The sequence below is a fragment of the Petaurus breviceps genome, unplaced genomic scaffold (genome assembly GCF_028583685.1).
Source record: "Petaurus breviceps papuanus isolate PSGF00001 unplaced genomic scaffold, PetGlider_PUasm1.0 151, whole genome shotgun sequence".
NCBI lineage: Eukaryota > Metazoa > Chordata > Mammalia > Diprotodontia > Petauridae > Petaurus > Petaurus breviceps.
In genome coordinates, this window is record NW_027185712.1 from 35,470,216 (window position 1) to 35,494,100 (window position 23,885).

At 36.0% G+C, this 23,885-nt stretch overlaps 1 protein-coding gene across 6 annotated transcripts in view; it reads right to left on the reverse strand.

The window, feature by feature from the left end:
* The window catches only part of CTNND2 (catenin delta 2), a 1,206,354-nt gene that overhangs the window by 151,925 nt on the left and 1,030,544 nt on the right, over window positions 1-23,885 (reverse strand). The gene's annotated exons all lie outside the window — the stretch shown is intronic.

The window sequence follows — 23,885 nt, forward strand, 5'->3', positions numbered from 1 at the left end:
GATTACCTAGCAAAACATTTCTACAAATAATTCTATACTTAACAGATTTTAAAAATCCTGAATTCTGAGTATTTTATTTATAAGAACATTTAGAACAAATATTGTCTGATAATTAAAGAAAAATTCAAATGTTAATATAAGCTAACTATTATAGAGGAAAAAAGTCTTTTACTGTCATAGGTAATATCAAGTATTTCATAATTTTTCTTGAACAAGCAAAAGACTAGTATCTTAAGTAATGAGGTTGCTTTTCTTCAGATTATAATAAAACCTAATCTCATGTGTTGATCTGAGTGTTAATGTCAAGGAAATGCCTATATTTCTATTAGAGGTCATTAAAAAAACAAAAAAACATTGCCAATCAAGTTCAGCATTATAACAAAGCTATCCATAGTGTGAGAGCTTCTTCTTAATAACAGTCCATGGCCAGACCCTATAAAGTTGATTTTGTACCTGCGTACTGTATTTCACTGGAACTAACAGACCATTATCTTCTTCAAGCCAAAAGTTAAAAATAAGTATAAATAGAAAGTGAGTTGGCCCTGTAAGAGTGTATCAGTTTCATTATTTGAGAGTGACGGCTCTGATACAGGATTCATTACATTTGGACAGATGGGAACATCACGCGGAGGGCATTATCAGCTTCCATGAGGCAGTAGTAAAATTGGCTGCTCAGAGGAAAGGACCTCAATGGTATTCAACCCATCTCCTAGTTCAGTGGAGAAAGCAAAATAAATATATATTTTTTATCCTTTCTATGTCTAATTTATCATCTTTTGGAAGAAGCAGAGTTGCCAATATGATTTTTCATGACCGTCTCTTGATATAAGATAGGATGCGATGTTTATGAGCAGTCTTTCACTTGGCATGGACAGTGGTGCTTATTTGCTCTTAGTAAGAAATCCATACTACTCCACGATCGAGTCATTTTTGTGAATAATTGCTTTTTGCAGGAATGGGAAGAAAGCATAGATGAGAGTGTTCTCTTATATAAAAAGTATTTTTGATAGATTATTTGGTGTAACATTACATGGGGACAACATGGTGGTGCAGTGGACAGAGTGCTGGATCTGGAGTCAGGAAGACTCATCTTCCTGAGTTCCAATCTGGCCTCAGATACTTACTAGCTGTGTGACCCAGGGCAAGTCACTTAATTCTGTTTGCCTCAGTTTCCTCATCTGTAAAATGAACTGGAGAAGGAAATGTCAAACCTCTCCAACATCTTCACCAAGAAAACCCAAATGGGGGTTACAAAGAGTTAGACAAGACAGAAAATCAACTAGACAACTGAAAATATTATATAAAAGTTATACTCTAGAAATTGTGTAATTAGAATATTGGTATAGGTGAAAGAAGTTGTGTTAACTTTATAGGTTCATACCATTAGAGCTAGAAGGTAATCATAGAGGTCATTGAGACCAACTCCTTGTTTTATAGATGAAAGAACTGAAGCATAGATTAAGAGAAATTCCTAGGGTCGCAAAGCTAGTAAGTATCTGAGGCAGGATTTTTGGGTCTTCTTGACTCCAAAAGCCAGAAAACTCTCTACTATGCCACAGAGTCACTATTCTTGACAGGATCTTGCCCTCTTCTTTTTCTAGTTGCTTTGCTATAAAATATGATGAAATATACAATTTTTCTACTGCTTGAAGGCTATGTCCCATCTAGATCTTATATAAATATCCTTTATTGAATCCCCTTCTTAACGGTTATCCAGAGAATTAGAAGAAAATAAAGAGGACATCTGACATGAATAAGGGTAATCTTTGATGGCAACTAGAGATGTAGTTCAAAGGTATTTTTGTTTTTTCTTTTTTAGAGTCTTGATCATATGGTGGCATGTTAGTACTGAAGAAAAAGAAACGTTATACCTGACCTTAATGTAGATCCTTTATTCAAGTTTTTGCTAAGTTAATAAGGGGAAAGCCCTCAGATGCTCATCAAAACACATTTCCACAAGTAACAAATTCTGTGAATTGCAATCATCACAAAAACCTGTAAGATGTTTTGCAGATTGATTCATTTAAGAGTGAAAGGAGGGGTGGCCAGGTGGCACAGTGAGTAAGAGCCCCAGCCTGGAGTCGGGAGGACCCAGGATAGGTTCTGGCCTCAGATACTTAACACCCACACACAAAAACTGGCCAGGTAACCTTGGGCAAGTTACTTAACCCCAATTGCTTTAAAAAAAAAAGAGTGAAAAGAAAGAATTAGCTTAGTAAAATGGCTATACTGTACATGAAGGCTTTCAGGAAGGATCAAGAGTCCCATTTAGCAAGAAGATCCTTTGAGAAAAAAATGTTTGTATGATTATTCTTCTAATAACAGAAACTTATCAGAGTTTATAAGAGATGTAACATCTAAATTGCACTTTCATTAGGATGGCCATATTTTGTATATTTAATAACCCAGATGGTGGGCCATTTTTTTTTAAAGATTTGTAAGCATTGTCACAGGTAGACAAGTTTGATGCAAAAGGACTCCTAAGTAGAATGCATCTTAAGCTTTTCTTAGTGAAAAACTCTCTAAAACTAGATGTGTTAAAATCAGATTAAAAAAAAAAAACCTTTCCCAAGTTATGAGAAGAGACTTTATAAGCAAGATGAAATGTTGGAATGAGAACTTGCTTCTCTTCAAGCACCAACCCTTGGCAATATCAGCAAAACCTTTTGAATGGATTCCCTGAGTGGTTCCTGAGATATTTCTGCTGAATAGAGTAACCTTATGCTCAAGCTCCAAAATCAGGCTGAGATCCAAATAAAACTGAAGGAAGAAAAACGAAATTATGGTGAAAATAAAGTAATGCATTTTGGGGTTACTCTCTTTCCTTAACTTAAAATTTTTAATATGGTTTTTAAATTTTAATAAATAAATTAAATTATAAAATATAGAAATAAATAAAATAAATATTTTCAACACTATGTCTTCTGGATAATCTTCACAAACAAGATATGGAAAAATTATGACAGGGCTCAATATATGAATTTCCATTTTCTTTTATAGGTTCTTCAAAATACTACTATTTTTTTTTTTTTACAAATTAATTACAACATTCAGTTCCACAAGCTTTTGAGTTCCAAATTTTCTCCCCTTCCCTCTCTTTCCCCCTTCCCACCAAGATGGCATGCAATCTGATATAGGTTCTATATATACCTTGACATTAAACATATTTTCTCTTTAGTCACATGTAAAGAAGAATTATAACCAATGGAATGAACCACAAGAAAGAAACAAAACAAAAAAGAAAAGAGAGAGTAAATAGTTTATTTCAATCTGCATTTAGACTCTGTAATTCTTTCTCTGGATGCAGATAGCTTTTCCAACATGAGTCTTCTGGAGTTGTCTTGGAACCTCGGATTGATGAGAGGAGTTAAGTCTATCAAAGTAAGTCATCACAGATACAATGTGTCTGTAATTGTGTACAATTCACTCAGCATCAGTTCATTTAAATCTTTCCAGGTTATTCTGCATTTCTTATATCACAGTAGTATTCCATTACATTCATATACCACAACTTGTTCCTCCATTTCCCAATTGATGGGCATCCCCCTGATATCCAATTCTTTGCCATCACAAAAAGAGTTGCTATAAATATTTTTGTACATTTGGGTCAAAAATACTATTCTTAAAAGTAACTCAAAGCATAGAAATATTTATATGAATTGATGCAAAGGTAAGTAAGTAAGGCAATGAAAACAATGTAGACAAAGATCACAACAGTAAGAGGAAACAAAAACCCCCACAGGGATGCACTATTATACCATATTAATTATAATTACAAAGCTTAACCCTGAAGAAGAGATAAGACAATGTACTTCTCTCCCTTTTGTGTAAGGTAGAGGACTATGGGTGTGGAACATTGCATACATTACTGTTTAATGTACTATTTTTGCTGAACTGATTTTTCTTTCTTTTTAAACTGCCTGGCTTGCTTCAAGAGGAGGGTGGCAGGTTATACTCGGAAATGAAACTGATACACTAACAAAAAGCTATCAATAAAATTTTTTAAAGGTACTGTTCAGACACTCAAATTGAACTTTTACATATACTGGCCTTTCATGGGACCTCTACTGTGAAAAACATAAATTATAATTTGATAAGTGAGAGTTCATTCACTCTTTTATAATATTAAGTATGCTGCTAATATTTTTGATAAGAGATATATGACTAAGATTACTTTCTTCTTAAGACATCTAATTAATATTAGTCTTGCCATAGGTAATCTTATCCTGAAGTTATCTTAGGAGAAGACTGACAATGCTGCCAAACCAGGGACAGGTTCTAGAGCAGGGGTGGGAACCTGCAGCCTTGAGGCCATATGTGGCCATCTAGGCCCTCAGGTGAGGTCCTTTGACTGAATCCAAATTTCATAGAACAAATCCCCTTAAAAAAAGGACTTGTTCTGTAAAACTTGAACTCAGGTAAAAGGCCATACCCAAGGACCCAGAAGGCCACACGTGACCTTGAGGTCAAAGGTTCCCCATCCCTGATCCAGAGTATAGTTAACTCTGTCCCTGGAAAAATGGACACATTCAGTTGCAGGTAAATGTCACCTCACATCAAGCACCAATCCTGAAGTGAGCAAGATCTGAACTCAAACCTGGATTTAGACACTCATTAATTTTGTCTCTTTGGACAAGTCACTTATCTTCTGTCTGCCTCAAACAGGGATCGTAATGGCATCTATGTCCCAGGGTTGTTGTGAAGATCAAATGAGGTAATATTTGTAATAATATTGTATTATTAGGTACTTAATATGTGCTTGTTTCCTTCTTTCCTTCCTTATTACCTATGACTGTGTCAAGTTGTAAAAAAGATGAATAATTTTTTATCACTTCAAATTCATGACTACCATAAACAATAAATACTTTCAATATATATGATATGTTTTATAAGATTGAAAATACTGACTGTGAATTCAAGCCCTTGAGGGTCAAGTCCTCAGTTTATGTTATTGGTAAAGACTTATTGGAGAAGAGGCATTGAAATGTACATCCATAGGAACAAAGTGTCCTAATTTCAAAAATCATCCAAGATTTTTTCCCCCAAACCCAAGGATTAAGAGCCTAGAAAGAGTAAAGAAACAATGAAGATAGGTATACATAAATAGGGTAATAAACAGCCTTGACCTCTTCATGAAATATTTCTGTCACTCACTGTAGGAGTAAGCAATAAGTTACAAACTCTATGATTTTGCTGCATCTTCTTTGTCTATGAAATGAGAGAAAGGGACCAGAACAGAGGTTCCTAACCTCCTTGGAAGGACCTTGGTGGGAAGGTCTGTTACCAAAACTTTTAGTATTTTGGTAACTGTGTTTCAAAATAATTGGTTTCTTTTGTAATCAAAAACATTATTCTGAGAAGAGGTCCATAGGTGTTACCTGACTGCCAAAGGGGACCATTAGACATACAGTAATGGTTAAGAACTCCTGGACTATATATATATATATATATATATATATATGTGTGTGTGTGTGTGTGTGTGTGTGTACACACACATATAGTATAGAGGTACTATATATACATACATACACACACATACACATATATAATCTCTAAGGTAACATCTACCTCTAAATCCTATGAATCTCTAAGCCAATAATAATAATATCTTCTTGTACCCTTAAATATAATCATAGTCCTAAGTCAACCAGAAGAGAATAGAAATATAATACGTTATGACTTTACTGTTATAAAAACTTCTCTTAGGAAAAGGAATACCAATTTAAGTAGATGTCAGACTTATATTTACCCAGAATATTGAAATATGATCCAGCATAGTGGTACTATTTGATGAAAAGCCTTCTTTATCACTCAGGGCTCTTTTGCTATTTTAGAAATAACTGTTATTTTAGAAATGTTCTCTTATGAAAAAAAGGTACAATTTCCTGCCTCGGTAGAGAAGGTTTCATTCTTTGGTATTTGGTATATGACAGCAAGGACAGGATGGCATAGGGAGAATTGACAGTATTTTGAGAGATTTTCAAAGTGTGAAATACACCACTCTTTGATGGTCAAAGAGTTCAAATTTAGCATTAGAAAAGAACAACTGATTGCTCCTGCATAGAAAGTGTTAGGTTTTCAGGAAAAGAACCCAAGTGAGGGAATGTTTTCAATAAGAAGGTGACAAAAGCTTTTCTTTGGACCTTTGTTTAACAACACATTTTAAGATTTTTAAATTTTTTTCCCCAGGGTTTAAAATCTATTAACAGATTTTTATCCTAGTGGCTTTAAGGAGAGGGCAGCAGAATGCCCTTTATAGAGAAAGCTGTAAGTTCAGAATAAAAATTGTAAAATATATTAAAGTCAGAAAGTTAAAAAGAAAAGCTCAGCAGGTAGTGTGCTATTCCCATCCAATGTTTTCTTTAGGATGAAACAAACTTCAATGAGTCTATTGATAGTTTAGTGTATGCCATTCTAACAATGCATTTATATTGATACTACAAGTTTTCAACAACACATTATTATAAATGAAAGTACTTTTGTGATACCACATTGTGGCTAAATTTTCCAAAGCCAATGCCCCCATAATGCAACTTATGATAGCTTCTCTTAAGTTGGAAAAGCTTCTAATACAGTCCAGATCACAAACTTTGGTCCAAGTACCAGTTAAGCTAGATAAATACAGAAACTAAATAATAGTAGTCTGGTCTTAAAAAGATGAAAATTTTAAACATGTAAATAAACATGTAAAGGAAAAAAAAAGAAAAGAAAACATAACATGGTCTTCATTCTGTGAAGCCCTTTCCATTTTCTTAATGTAATGGTGGCAAAAAAAGGATGTTAAAATTTCTCAATTTATAAATGATCTATATTTCAGTAATTTAACGGCTGACCTTCTAACTATGAGATTCTTCATAAATGAGTAGACCTTAAGAAGAAAGGAAACACATCAATATTGTTATTCTCATTATAAAAGAAACTAGAAGATCCAAGGATGTTGCAGCTAAATGGCAAGGTGGATCCAAGTTATCTGAGGAGGAATCATTAAAGAGTTGATTCCATCATGAATCCAAAGGCATGAAGCATTATTTCATGGGATACTTAGCCATCTTAACTTATTGTGCTCAGGACAAACATAAGCAAAATGACCACTATGAAGATTATTATCACTGCAAAAGCATTTATTAAATATCTACTTTGTGCCTGACCATGTGTTAAGTGCCAGGATTTAAAGAAAAAGCACAAAATCCCTTGCCCTCAGAGCTTACATTGGAAATACATTTATACATTGTACAAGAAACAAAGAGGATGCAAATTTCTTTCCTTAGAGAGGAAGACACTAGCACCCGTGGGAGAGATTGGCACCTGATTGAATCTTTTAGATAACTAGAGATCAGAGAAAGCAAGGACAAAATACATAAGGCAGAGAGATGGAAGAAAGAACAGCATGTTGGGTGAAAAATAGCATGTAGCCAGCTTGTATTAGCACCTCTTATGGGATCACAACCCACAGTTTAAGAATGCTGAAGGAAAAATAAAAGACGCACTGAAGGGGTCATGAGTAGAAAAAATGTATAAGAAAACTGAAGTGCTGGAAAGAACCAAATTACAAAGAACTTAGAGGCCAAATGAAGCAGTTTGAAGGTGAGGAGGAACAGAAAATCCACTAACATCTCAATAAGACACACCTTACCCCCAAATAGATCAAGATATATTTAAATGCTTGGTGACTTTCAATGGCCTGATAGGCATAGAAGAGGACAATGAAAAACATGTTGCATCATATGGCTCAGGATCCAGAAACAAAAAAAGGCTTAAGACTTGCCATTTAAACAGAGTTTTTGTGTATGTGTGTATATACTATATTATATATGTATATATAGCTCCAACATAACTTATTTAAATGAGCTATTGACCTAAAATTGGGAACATGGATTAAAAAAAAAAAACAGATATCACCATTTCTTATAGCAACTTGAACAATGTAGAGTGACTAGGGCATAGAGGCCAAAAGAGTTTAGAAACCAACTTAGGATACACTTTATCTTCTTGACAAATGATCAAATACAATATCTAAAGGAACATCTTGAACCAGATGACCTCTTAAGGATCCTTTAGCTCCAAAACTGTTATCTTATGAATCCATAAATAATTTTCAACATAAACTCATTTATAAAATATTATGGAGGATTATAGAATTGTAGACAGAAGATTATTAACAGATTTATCTCATAAAATAGAAAGAAACAGAAGAGAAATAAGTTTATAGGAAGCTTATGCTTCCTATGATATCATCCCAAGAGCATTTAAGAGCAAAACTAGAACAGTCAGATGAAAAATAGTAGTGGTGAGGAGGGGGAGAGGGATGATATCAGGATTTATATAGTATATAATATTTTCTCCTGATTATCATTAGCAATGGAACCACCAAATTATTACTGTAACATCAGAGGTCCTAATGTATTAGATAAAGGTCACTTAAGAAAATGACAGACTGACCAACCACACAAAACATATACTAGTTATAAGTGATACAATTTTGAGGGTATTCAGGAACTTTCTGAAACCAAATGCTTGGGAAAATCATGGACTTCATTACAATTAAAAAAAAAGTGATCAAAAAAGTTTAAGAAGAATTGACCCATACATTTATTTTCCCATTTCTACAAAACATTTATGGAAATAATCTACATAAATGTAGAAGGCATCCTTGATGAAAGCATAATGAGAAAATAGAAGGGCTTCACAAATTAAACTCTATATCAGATCACATCTTTACAGTCAGGAAACCTGATTAAAAGATGCAAAGTAAGATCCATTATGCTTTTTATTGTCTAAAAAAAAACCCCAACCCAATATTTGTTAGGTAGAGCAAAATACTGTCTTAAAAATCTCTCCCAAGGTATCATGGCATTTTAAAATCATAGGTGGTTCTTAAATAAACACAACTGAGAGATAATTGTGTCTGATGAGCCTCTGATTATTAGTTAGCAAGTGAGTCATAAGGCAGCGAGGCATATGCTCCTTAAAGGTGTTTGCCACTATCATGGAAGATGTCCAATATTTATTAAAAATGGAAAAGGGATTCCCCAAAGATGGTGAGGTCCACCAGATATTCTGTTTGAGCTGAATGCATGAGCTGGAAAAATACAGCTCCTCCTAAATAGAACCATAATTACCTAAAAGAGTATAATATAACTATCCGCAAAGGAAAACAAAGTGAATAAAAAAATACCTATTTTTTTCAGAGTGGGATATTCACTTATATACAAAAGTAATTGACTATATAAATTTTGCACAGAAACACTGTAACCTGCATAATGAAATAGGCATATAATTAAACAGGGAGGAAAAAACTAAGCTAGATTGCCTTGGGAAAATTGTATAACACTTTTAATTTTTTCAAGTTTTTTTTTTTAAATAAAAAACAACTTTTTTTTTTTGCTTTTTGGAGGGGGGAATGCAGGGCAATTTGGGTTAAGTAACTTGCCCAAGGTCATATGGCAGGTTTTGTGTTAAGTGTCCGAGGCTGGATTTGAACTCAGGTCCTCCTGACTCCAGAGCTGGTGCTCTATTCACTGTGCCACCTAGCTGCCCCCAAAACTGAACTTTTAAAAACCAATGTACTTCTGATGAAGCTATTTGGATGGGAATCATAGAATACCATAATTTCTAAGGAATAAAAATATCAGGTCACACAAAGGGCCATGGAAATATGTATGTTGGGGGCGGCCAGGTGGCTCAGCGAGTAAGAGCTCTGGCTCCAGTGTTGGGATGACCTGGAGATCGAATCCCAGGATCAGACACTTAGCACCCACCCACAAACACCTGGCCGTGTAACCTTGAGCAAGTTACTTAACCCCAATTGCTTAGGGGCGGCCAGGTGGCTCAGTGAGTAAGAGCACCGGCTCCAGTGTCAGGATGACTTGGATCAAATCTGGGCTCAGATACTCAGCACCACACCCAGAAATAACTGGCCGTGTAACCTTGAGCAAGTTACTTAACCCCAATTGCTTTAAAAAAAAAAGAAATATGTCTGGTGGATGGAAACATATTCTAACATCTTTAGAAGTGAACAATTGCTCATAAGAGTGAACATAAAAGATATCCAAGAGAACCATGAGCAGAAATGAGGTTGTCTTGGTCACAGCGAGGGCAAGGGATAATAGCTTATATGCTGAACTGATACTCACAAGGCATGAAGAAACCTAGGAGAGAGGCCCAAGAATTCTGTGTAGACCCCCAGTAGAAGACTTATGGGAGGATATGAGTAAGTTATATCAGCCAAGAAGGTGCAGATGGGTTTTAATCTGCTCACTAAGAGTAACTACATAGTATAACATTCCTGAATTTTTCTTGAAGAATCTAAAAGATAGATATATGTTGGTCTCTCCTTGGCGGAGCATGAGAGACTACAAGGGCAAAATCACATATGGTTACTGAATCAGATTTTTTTGTTTGTTTATTTTGCTTACTATATTTTCTTTGTCAAAAGGGAGGTTTAATTTTGGGGCAGTGGGGGTGAATATCCAAAAATGATTGTGATATAAAAGCTAAAAGGATCAATTTAAAAAAAAAAGCATTTTTTAAAATGTATAGTATGCCTGGTACTGAAATGGTTCTGTGAATACAAAACAACAAAAGCCTAATCAACTAAAACCAAAACACAACTTGCCTCTGGTCTCAAGGAACTTGAATTCTAATGAGAGAAACCACATATATAAATCACAGCATACAAGAAAAATCCAGGGTGTATAGAAGGAAATTTTAGAGAGTATGGCACTAGCACCTGAGAAGGAACAGAAACTGCCTCTTGGAGGATTTGGTACTTGAGGTGAGTTTTTTTTTCCCTGATTCATTTATTTTTAGTTTTCAACATTCACTTCCATAAGTTTTAAATTTTCTCTCCCTCTTTTCCCACTCTCTCCCCAAGATAGCATGCAATCTGATAAGGGCTCTACACATACATTCTTATTAAACACATTTTCATATTAGTCATGTTGCACAGAAGAATTATAATCAATGGGAGAAACCATAAGAAAGAAAAAAAAGTAAAGCAAAATAAAGCAAAAAAGAAAATAGTCTGCTTCACTCTGCATTCTGACTCCATAGTTCTTTCTCTAGATGTGATAGCATTTTTCAGCATGAGTCCTTTGGAATTGTTTTAGGTCCTTGCATTGGTGAGAAGGGCTAAGTCTATCAAAATTATTTATTGCACACTGTGGCCCTTTCTATGAACAATGTTCTGCTCACTTCACTCAGCATTAGTTCATACAAGTCTTTCCAGGATTTTCTGAAGTCTGCCTGTTCATCATTTCTTATAGTATAATTGTATTCCATTACATTCATATACCACAACTTGTTCAGCCATTCCCCAATTGATGGGCATCCCCTCGATTTCCAGTTCTTGACCACCACAAAAACAGCTGCTATAAATGTTTTTGTACATATGGGTTGAGATGAGTCTTAAAGAGGGTAAAGATGTCTATGTTTGGGAGAGAGAACATTCTAGGCTAGACTGTAAGATACCTAGAGGAGGTAGAATGTGAGATGAGATATCATTATTTAAATCAAATATTTAAGAACATGTTGACAGGATCAGATATTTGCATCAGGAAAAGTATTTTCATAGTGAAGGATGGATTGGAGAGGGCAGGAATTGGAGTAGCAAAGGGCAATAATTTGGAAGGTATTACATTTTATAGTAAAGTAGTAATGAGGGCTAGAACATATTCAACAGGCACTGAAGTGGCAGGACTGAAATTCAGGAAAAAAGTTTAGGGATGGAAAGACAGATTTTAGAGTCTGAATAAAAATGCAATTGAGATGAAGCAAAACAGTTTAGAGCACTGGTGGAGAACCTGCAGCCTCAAGGCTTTGTGTGACTCTCTAGGCCCTCAAGTGTGGCCCTTTGACTGAATCCAAACTTCACAGAACAAATCCCCTTTATCAAAGGATTTGCTCTAAGCTTTAGAACAAAGAATAGAAGACCCAAAAAAGAGCCTTGGGCAATACCCACATTTAAGGGATGGATTATCAAGGTCAATTGAAAAGGAGCAGTCAGAGAAATCGGAGAAGCACCAAGAATCATCAGTGTCATGAAAGCTAAGAGGGGAAAATAGTATCTATGAAGAAAGGATGGTCAATAGCATCTGAAATAAGAGAAAAGTCAAGGGGAATAAGACCTGGAGGGGGAAATCCATAGATTTAAGGATTATAAGGTCTTTTAGAGAACAGTTTGACCAAGTAGAAAAACTTAGGTGGAGGAGAATTGGAAACAGTGAAGGTCAACTCTTCTTTCATGGAGGTTAGTGATAGAAGGGAGGGAGACAGAGGGTGATAGCTTTAGGATGGCAAGATTAAATGAAAGAGTTTTTAAACTGGGAAATGCCTGAATATGTCTGTAAGCTTCAGGGAAGGTGCCAATAGACAGGGCATGATTAAAGTTGAAAGAGTCAAAGGGAATTATTGTTGGGACAAGTTCCCAGAAGGAATGAGATCAAGGGCACATGGACAAGGGTTGTTAACTTTGACATGGCAAAGGCTCCCCCAATCCTCTGAAACTGAAATAAAATAAAGGATCAGTGAAAGCAGCAGAGGTTTTGCAGTATAGTGCAGTGGAGATGAAGGAGCTCACTTCCAAACATTCATTTTCAATAAAGCAACTGTGGTGGTGGTACAGTAATATGATGAAAGGAGAGAGGGCATTAGAGCCTTGAAAGAAGGATGTTTAAGTGGACAGTTTGGGGCAATGTAAAAGAGTCTATTGGAAATAAAGGAAGGGGTAGCTTACCAATACTGAAACCCAGCTATGATTAGAGAATATGAATTTGTCCCTTAATAATTTGTGACATTTAAAGATATGCTACAAAGAATTCTTGCAGTTTATGGTTTTAAATAGGTAGAGAATCACTGCATTACTCAAACTACTACATACCCCAAACTCCTATATACCTAAGAAAAAAGGGAGAAAAACTTGGTTCAGATTAAGTTTATGATTTTTTTTACTTTAAAATAAATAGTTATAAATAACTTTTGTTTTTACATAACTGAATTTCTCTCTGCATTTCTCCCCCTACCACTTCCAGAGTCATCTCATATAGCAAAGAATACTTTTCTTAAAAAGAAAAAGAAGTCTACATGTTTTCTCAATCTCCTTGTTCTAGATGATTTTGGAGGGTGTGGTATTAACTAGAAGAGTTTTTGTTTTAGGTTTGGGAGATGAGAGAACAATAACAGGAAGACTAATAGGGATAGCTAACATTTACATAGTGCAATCAAGTTTGCAAAGCACTTTACAAATATGGCCTCATTTTACTCTCACAACATCCCTGGCAAGTAAGAACCTCAAGCAGATAGAGGTAAAATGACTTGACCAGGATCACACAGCAAGAAAATGTCTGAGTCAGGGCCTGGACTTAGGTCTAGCATTTCCTCTACCACTAGCTGCCCCTAGTTTCGAGCTTGAATTTTATCAAAAGCTATGAGTACCGTAAGCTTCTCTTCCTTTCCACATTTTTGTCACCCCTAATGATATGGTATGAACCATTATACTCTATGTACAGAACTTTTACTGCTGAATTGTATCCTCAGCACATAAATAGATAAATACTGCTTCCCCAGCTGACTGTCTTCCCCATTACATGGATTTCTGCCCCAATTAGGAGGCAGCATATTTGTAGGGTGAAATCTGCTTTTTGGAAGACATCCCAACTAGCCAGACTCTCTGATAATTATCTTGATTAAGTAAAATGTTTTACAGGCAAGAGAGATCATAAGATCAAAGACACGTAGCTACAACATAGAAACATCCTATCTTGAAAATGCTACTTTTTCTGCCTAAGTGAAGTCACGTATTGGCAAAGAAGGACAAATTTCAGATGCAGAAAATGGATCTGAGTAAGTAAGTTGTCAGTGAATATTTTCCTGTGCAGTGTTCAGTTTAATTAGGCTGCAGCTGGTACTAAGTACATTAAAGGGAAAAGAAAAAAGAAAAAGAAAAACAACCTTCTAGCATGCTTTCTTGGTTTGGTTTGGAGAGCCCTGCTCCTAAATGATTCTGTCTTTACAGTGTTTCATTATCATTGACAGTTTTTTTTTATTTAAAAGCTACAAATAATTGTAAAAAGCCCAAAGAGAAACGAACCTCTGTGTTAAAGTCTTAAGAATTTTGCAAAAAAGGGTAAATCATGCATCTAAATTCTCCTGTGAGCTGTTCAGATGAAATGGTCTACAGCTGGTGCTGACACTGTATGGAAAGAGGATGAAGTTGATGGCTAATTAGCTATATTTATATGGCATTTCATTGTCTCCTTGTCCCCTCCCCCCTTATGGATTTCTTTGCAGAGGTTATTAAGGGCTTTGTGGCTGATATATTAGAACCCTAAAGTTAGGCAGTTTCAAGATGAGCTTTCTGAATTAAACAATTTTTAAAATAAGGGCCATGTTTAGGTGTCTCATCTCTTAGACATATCAGCTATGGGATAGCAGGCAAGTCTTTTAACCTCTAAGTGGTCTAGGTTAGAGCTGTCAGACTTGGAAGGGGGGATCATGTAAGCCACAATACTCCAGAATGTAAACTGAAACTGATTAAAATGTAATTGTGAAATCTCTAACAAAATAAATGAAAATGCAGTAAAATATAGGTAATATTACATTTTAAAACTAAGTCAATATATAATCTGCAGGGATCCTTACATACAGATTATGGCCCCGTTCCTATTTGAGTTTGACATCCGTGGTCTAGGCAACTCTTGAAGACAACATGCTGCAAAAGTGTTGGCCTGCATCAGTAGATGGGGTTTCTTCACCTGGGAGTTCTTTATACCAATGAGATCATAGGTTCGTCTCCTATCTGGATCTTCTTCAGGTATCAGCTTTGTTGATGATGTTCAATAGTAAAGATAATCCTTAGAGGGACTTTGTTAAGGCAAATGAGAACATTTTGGTAACATGGAGAAAAAAATAACTGAAAAAAGGAAAATGAAAATAGAAGATTGAAGGCCAGTTCTATGTAGTGTGTGTGTGTGTGTGTGTGTGTGTGTGTGTGTGTACATGTATATGCTATGCCATAGAGAAGTATTGCACATGATGGTAACTAGATTCCTAAGCAGTGGATGTACTCCTACTTTATGCCTCTTCCTGAAGTATTAGTGATTGGCAGACCACTACATTCAGCCTATTCCCACACCTGGAATTCTTACCACTCTGGTTCTGTTTCCCCAAGGATCCTTGAGACCTTGATCACATCCCCCTCCCTCAGCTGGCTGCTCCAGTCAACTTGTCATGCTAGCCTTCTCACGGAGTTAGCAATATTTTTCTTGGCATGCTACTTAAAATAACCATTTCTGACCCTTTGTGAACCAAGTCCAGTGGCCAAAGAGACATACTACGGAATTATAGAATAATGAATAGACATTAATGGAATGTCATGAAACTCTACAACACCTTTATGATACGGTCATTGAAAATATGAAATGAGTGCAGCATTTGCTCATAATAACATTTTCTACAGCAAGGGAAAGGACAACAGAATGAAATCACATCCATTTATGGAGAGCAGTAGAGAAGAGTCAGTACATCAAAATGTGCAGCTATGACCTTTTACGTCTCATATTACTTGTTGCTTCCAGGACATGAAATATCATGTCTTGAGAGTCAACAATTCTTGGCATATGGTGAGGTGAAAGCAAATTGAGACTATATTGAAACCAGCCGAGGGGAAAGAAGTGGCAGCTGAAATAAACAGATGGTTAGAGGAAATGATATTAAGCAGTAAAAGAAAAAAGTGTGGCTAGAGATGAAAAAAAAGGAAAGCTATTTAAAAAAAACAACACAAACCACCACTACCACATTGATATTAAGGGATATGAACTTGAAGATATCAAGAATGTAATTTAAGGAGAGGTCTTGAGCACTTAACAAAAAATAAAGTTCAAGGATTTAAACTGTTACTTAGATTTAGAATAATTAGAAGAAATTCTGAGACAGGGCAGTTGGGCTGGTAACAAAATTTAACTTTGGTCTATTTAATGAGTGAATGCTATAAAGATTTGGAAGAGGTGTCTAACATTAAAAAAGGAGCAGTTTTCACCTTAAGCAAGAAGAAATGTAGTCAATCAATGAGAGGTGTTAGAAGATTTAAAAGCACCCTTTAGATATTGGGATGATTTGGCAAGCAATCCCATCTACTTAAGACTTGGGCTTTTGACCTTTATAATATCACCCTGTCTAGCCAGACAGATTAAAAAAAAATGTGCATGTATTTTTTCAACCTCTCCCCAATGTACATAGAAGTCTGGTACAAATGAATATGGTGGGTAATTTTGAAAAAAAGTTCTTGGACAAAACAGAGATATTACTTATCATTTAGTGACAGCATCAAATTGGGAATAATGTCTCATGCATTAGGTTAAGATGAGTTTGAAAGCATTTGGAGAAGGGTTTAGAAACTAGTAGGTGGTATGAAAGTAGCAAAGTGTAGTCAGTACCTTTCTACAGACTGATTTTAAAATATTATAGAAATGAAATAGGAGGGGAAATGCTGAAATATAGGCTGTAAATAACTCTAAAAAAACAAACTCAAGACATATGAACTGATGTGAAGTAAGAAAAAACTGGAAAACAAAATCATAACAACTCCAAAAATGTAAATGAAAGAATGAATTAAAATAGAAACTGAATACTGTAAAATTATAATGACCAAGCTTGTCTGTATCTTCCTTGCAGAGGCAGGGGGTGATGGGTATGACATACTATATATATTTTTTAATTAGGCTGATGTGTTGGTTTTATGAAAATTTCCCCATTCTAATTTGTTTGTTTTTTTTTTGTGTGGAAAATAATGAAGATGGCTCTCTAGGTACATATAGATGGTTGAAGGGAAGGAAGATAAATTGGAATGAAGATGGTATAAAAATAAAATATACAAATAAAAAAGAAATATATATTTATATATAAATAAAGAAATATATAATAAAAGAAATACAAAAAAATATGAGAGAGATGATTGTCAGTGACTCAGTTAAAAAGAAAGATGGCTGGAGGGGCTAGGTGGTGCAGTGAGTAGAGCAGTGGCCCTGGAGTCAGGAGGACCTGAGTTCAAATCCCCTCAGACACTTAACACAAAAACTAGCCGTGTGACCTTGGGCAAGTCACTTAACCCCAATTGCCCCTCCCAAAAAATGCAAAAAAAATAAGAAAAGAAAGGTGGCATTCTTGTCAAATTTGAAGATTCTCTAATGATAGGAGTGCTAGCTAGGATAATGGGTGAGAGAATCAGAATACAAATAGATCTCAATAGGCTGGAACACTGATAATCCAGCAATGTGAATTTTTGTAAATGTTTTAATAAAACAAAGCTGGAAATTCTGGGTGGAGGAGATATGTTAGATAGTAGTTTATATGAAAAATTCTGGTTCCAGCTGATAGATAGCATTCAATTTTCATCACCACTATGACATCACTTAAAAAACCCCAACAATCATCCAATGGGTCCTTACTTCAATGTTTTGAAAAGTTATGCAAATATTTCCTCTCTCTTATGTAGACAGTCTTTGAGACTTGCTATGATTTAAAAATCAATACTGCAGCCCATCTGGTGGTGGTCCTTTCTGAATTTATCTGGGTTGGTCCTCAGAAGTAGTCTAAGATAATAGAAATGAGGAAACAGAAGCCCAGAGGCATCCCTTTCAACTTTAATTTAAATTTAATTTAATTCTATGATTCTGTAAATGAGGACCAGGATGTGAAACTTACAGGAAGGTAGATTTTGACACAATACATATAAAGGTTTTAAAGGTTTTTGCTACATAGCAGGAGAAAGCCTTATAGATACTGATTGCAGCAAAAATACCATAGGATATGGGGCGGCCAGGTAGCATGGTGAGTAAGAGCACCGGCCCCAGAGTCTGGGGATCGAATCCAGGCTCTGATACTTAGCACCACACCCAGAAATAAATGGCTGTGTAACCTTGAGCAAGTTACTTAACCCCAATTGCTTTTTAAAAAAAAATACCATAGGATAATGCTACTCTAAGATTACTGCAGTATAAAGCTAGAGAAACTCACACAGAACAAAAACACTCATTACCGCACTGCACCCGTGAAATACAGCTTACTCTGTGTCAGTCATTTAGCTAAAAAAACCAAAAAGTCTTTACACCAACAAGGAAGAAATCTTATTGGAAGGTTATCACTGTTACTAGTGGATGGATAAACTACAGGTGATTCTTCTTGGACACTACATACAGTGGATAGAGTGATTGTTTTCTTGACATTGTTGATCTGGTAAAAATCTCTACAGGAGATATTTCTAATGGTTTCAGTTTGAGCAACTCCAACAATCCATATGGTAATGCTGATGGGGTATAGGATCTGGGAATCCCCTTGAATCTTCCACAGGATTTGTTTGTCTGAGGCCATAAGCTTTCCATTATCACTTTGATTGAATCTCCCCTCCATAGTCTGTTATCTCCAGGTAGCCTTCAGCTACCACCCACCCTTGATCCTATCAAAATATCTACACCAAAACTGCCACCCTTAAACTAACAGCCCTCCATTGTCTGTTATCTCAAGCTGTTGCCCATCCTTGATCCCATCAAAATCCCATTCTCTTGGTTCCTGGAGTCTGACCTCAGTCCCATCAAGATTCTTCTTAGACTCCTCCTCAAGACCCTCCCCAAACCCCTCCTCCCAGGCTACTAGACCACGCCTAGATCCCTCCACTGTCTTTCTGTATGTAAGATCCATCTTGCCTCCCTGAAGGTGCTAAGATTTAATCTAGCTCAGACTCACTCTTGTGTCAGATTGTTCTGGACTGCTTGACAACAAAAAATCACAAATGCTCAGACTCCTTAAGAGTCTGCCCAATATGGTGAATCTTTAATAAACTTTGTTTTGCTTTGGCCGAGAGAAGGCTTGAGTCGAATTCATTAGGCAGGACCCAACATATCAGTATTTTGGCATCCTGAGCACCCCTAAACCTCAACAATGCCACATCTACCCATCTGTACTCTGGACTTTCTCTTACACTTGAGTGGCAGAAATACACTTTGGAGAAGTTTTATAATTCCTAGTAAAAATGAACATTTGTGGGAAAAAATTTTTAAAATAAAAAAATATTTATTTATAAACCAGTCAAATAAACAAAAACCAACAATGAATTGAAATGAATGTGCTAAAAGAGTAGTATTCAGAATATGACCTTGTTTATCTTTTAAGTCCTGATCAAGTCTCACTGGAGGTAATCAGACAAAGTCTTTAGATATAAAGATGCCATGAAACCGAATCCTCTTGCAGAATGACATGATGATTGATGAAGAATCTAGCAAGTCTTGTCTGATCTTCAGTGGCTCACTCCATGGAATCCTCGGAAGTCTGCTACATCCTCTAGGCCTGGCCATTGTTTTGTGGGAGATGCAGTGTGAGAGCTCCAGCTCTGAGAAACTTCCTGACAACAGAGTCCTTTAAGTCAAGTGATGTAGATGCAGACCCATCATCAAACTGTGATTGGGGCACAGGATGTTTGAGGAGGTTCTAGTTTCACTTAAAAGATACCACATTACTCCAGGGGTTGGTAGCTGCAGAGTAAAATGAGACACTGCCTTCCTTTGTTTTGTATATTCTGCTTCTATTAATAAACTGTAGGGTTAATGGAATAGGGAGATCTTCCCTGTCCATTAATAGGCTTACGTGACCACACATGTTCCCTTTTTTCCCTTGGAACAGGAGCTAAAGGTATTCCCAGGTCTAAAGGTACACAGGTATTTAAAAGTGTTTAAAGGTATTTAAATCACAGATGTCTTGCTGTTTTGAATTTCAGCTCAGTTCACAGTGATACATCTCATGCTAAAGTCACATAGAGCCCTGGCTCTAGGCCACAGGGATTTTCATGCCTTTCTAATTAAGTGATGAGATCTATCGATTTTCAAACTTCTCAGAGCTAATCCAATCAGATGCTGAGTCTTTGTTTGAAAAACAAATATCTATATTCAGGGATAGAGGTATATTGCTTGTGGGGGAGAGGAACTGGCCAGAGGGAGGAACTTGCCTAGGGAAACTTCTTTGCAGGGAGGCTTGACAGAAAGAATGCTTAAAATGTTGGTGCTATCTGGATTGGCGATGTGTACAAATATTTTTGTTACTTTTTTTAAATTTTGCATTCTGATATCTCAATAGTTTTGTTTTGAATAAATGTTTCAGTTTAGTCTTGAATGAAGAGAGCTTATTATATTTTTGCTATCCAACCGTGGAAATCCGTATGTATATTTGTAGCAGCTGCTAGGAATATAACTTTGGTATTACATACATCTTATGAAGATCTTTATAATGGACTTGTAAAACCATAATGGGATCTTAGTTACAGCTTCCAGACAAGTTCTTGAGTTAAAAATATATAACTTCAGATTAGGCTGAATAGCCTGGAATAGGGTATCTATTTTCATATAGGGTTCTTCCCTTGCTTTTCTATTTTTTTCTGCTATAAAATTTTCCTTTTTAAAAATTATTAATCACTTGATAAACATAAAAAATATGAACATTTCTTTTATTTGAACTGAAGAGTCAGCTCACAATTCCTCTCAAAGAGTGATAATTATTTCGATATCATCAGTACCATCACAAAATATCTGTTGTTGTTAAGCTTGAGTGAAATACATCTTTCCAAGCATTTCCCTGCAGTAAAGAAGGAAAGGGAACAGACAAAAGGCAGACCCTTGCCTATGGGTGCTTTGCAAATGACTTATTAGCAGTGAACTAGTGTTTCCATGAAGTTACACTCAACCATTAGATGTTAACACTAATACAACTGTTGTAGCCCAACAGGTACTTCTAATTAGTTCAAGGATAATTTGTTTCATTAGATGCTAAGTTTCATTAGAAAAAAGGTACATCTCTAGTTTTCAAATGAATTGGCACAATGACTATGCAGATAGAATGATCCTCTTTGGAAACTCTCACTTCCTCAGGGAACACCTGAGTCTTCTACTGACTTCAAATGCTCATATTGTTTTAATGCCTTGGACATTAATTTATTTACTCATTCAACAAATATTTATTGAGTGTTTACTACATGGAATTGCCTTTCTAACTTGATCCTAAGAGTCTTTTACACTGCCACCTGGCAGTGGGAACCATAAGCTTTTCTCTAAGGGAGTCACACTGCACACTCATGCCACAATTTCTATAACTTCCAGAAATGGATGATCATTATAATCTTTTTCATTTTTTGCCTTTTTTTTAAGCAATTGGGGTTATGTAACTTGCCTAAGGTTACATGGCCAATTATTTCTGGGTGTGGTGCTAAGTATCTGAGCCTGGATTTGAACCCCCTGGTCATCCCGACAGTGGAGCCAGTGCTCTTACTCCCTGAGCCACCTGGCTGCCCCTTTGTTTTTTTTTTTTTTTTTTTTTTTTTGGGGGGGGGCAAGCCAAATTGGGTTAGTTCTGTCGCTCAAGGTCACATGCCTTGTATGTCCCTTTTTTTTTTTTTTTTTTTTTTTGCAGAGGGGGAAGGCAAGGCAATTGGGGTTAAGTGACTAGCTCAAGGTCACATGCCTAGTAAGTGTTAAGTGTTTGAGGCCATATTTGAACTCAGGTTCTACTGACTCCAGGGCCAGTGCTCTAATCACTGCACCACGTAGCCACCCCTGATCATTATAATCTTAAAGAATGCATTGTAGCTTCAATAACTTTAGAAATGGAACTTGTGAAAGAAAGCATTGTGGGAAAACATAATGCCATGGGATTTGACTTTCAACTAATGCAGGGATGAATTTGGAGAGTGAGTTTCTTTCATTTTGCTGATCCTGTTGGCATGTTTTCATTGCCTATAATATGGTAGACAGCATTTATATTAGAAAATATTCCTTTAATTTCTGTGGCAGAGAATGAGGATATCTTAACGTCTATGAACCTTTCTGGGACATTATAAATGTTAAATTGGGTGTATGGACCTTATTGTGAATTCTACATACAAAGAGACTCTGGCACATGTTGTCTAAGAAATTTCTCACATTATACTGTTGAAACAGATGGCATGATTCTACAATAAGCAGGAAGCACTCTGTTGATTCTATCTGTTAAATTTAAATGTCTGAACAATGATGGTTGTGGTAAGAAGCATATATTTTGTAATCTGAGGTTCATCAGATGTCTTATCTTTGGGTGAACAGGTTTAACTAGGGATCTTATTACAGCATATGTTTGGGATCCACAAACTGTCAGAAGCACAGTAGGATTAAATTCTATTGGTTTGCTTCAAGGTAGAAGGAGAGCCTTTCTACATATGAATGAAAGGAAGCAGATCTCTTGACAATCAAATTCTTCATGTAAACCAGAAAACTAATTTTAAACACCAGGTGTCCTCAGGTTCCAAAGTAGAGATGCTATTTAATCTTACCGGCAGCACTTGAGAGTGATTTTACACATCTTGTATTTAGGTAACCAAGTGGATAGAACGAAGAGCCTGGAGTCAGGAAGACTCATTTTCCTCAATTCAAATCTGGCTTCAGACATTTACCAGCTGTGTGACCCTGGGCAAGTCATTTAATTATGATTGCCTCAGTTTCTTCATCTATCAGATGAGCTAGAGAAGGAAATAGCAAACTACTCCAATATCTCTGCCAAGAAAAGCCCTAATGGGGTCATGAAGAGTGGACATGACTGAAAAATGACTCAACAGCAGTGACAACTACAAATAATCATGCAACATTGACGAGATCTTATCCCTTCAGCTACAAAACACAGTTCAATAACAGTGAAAAGGAAAAGGGAAGGCTCCCAAGTTGACTCTTCATTTACTAATACAGAGCCACTGTTGGCAATGCCCAACCTAATGCTGCTGTGACATGAACCTGCAGAAACCCAAGAGACTTTAAACACTAACAGGAACTCAACCAGAAAAGTAGCACAAATATTAAATTATCTGGCCCTTTGGAATACATAATAATTTTAAAACTATTTAAACTAATTTAGAAAGATTTTGGGGAAAGCATGGGGAAGGCAGGATTAGTACCAAGAATTATAACTGAGACCAGAAAAGTATGAAGTAAATCAGTTATTATCATCAATGACTTAGAAAAATGGCAAAATTGTCTAATCTTTTACTGGAAGCCTTCCCTGACCCTCTCAATTCTACAATTATTGGAATTATTTCCTATTTATTCTGTATATAGCTTCCTTTGCATATATTTCTGTTCATGTTGTCTCCAGAATTAGATGTTAACTCCTTGAGGTCAGGGACTGTCTTTAGCTTCCTTTTGTATCAGTAGCACTTATCACAGTGCTTGGCACATAACAGGCACTTAATAAATGCTCATTGATTGATTTGAAAGTAATATGGCAATGAAAGGGCTAACTAGGAGAAGGGGTAAATAGGATCGACTGCAGGAATTGAGATCAGAGATGTCAAGGAACTGGGATTATTTGGATGCTCTGGGGTGAGGGTTTTATTTTATGTTTATTTGTCAATTACTGATAGTAAGTATTAGATACATGTTCAGTGAAATGAAACAATTAAATGGCAGGAACAACTGGTAAGCTTACTAAAATTTAATCAAATACAATAAGATAAAATAATCTTTTTTGGAACCATGTAATTATTTTGGTCAGATATAACAATTTAATTTTAAGTGAACAAGTCCTCCAAAGAATATGGGTGTCATTTAAAAGCAGGATATGAAACAAAATTCCACTAAAATCCTATTCTCCATTAACATGTTTATGGTGATGGGGAGATGAACCCAGATACTTGAAGGCTAAACTGGTAGAAGTATGAAATTTGTTGGGCCATACCAGGCTGGAAATGTTTTATGTATAGGCTCAAAGATAGATTTTATGACTGTCATCAGAAGACCAGCCCAGTTAGGTGTGAAGACAGTCATCAATATAGAGGATGGTGATTTTTTTTTAATCATAGCAACTTTTTTCTTTTTATTTGTTTTCAA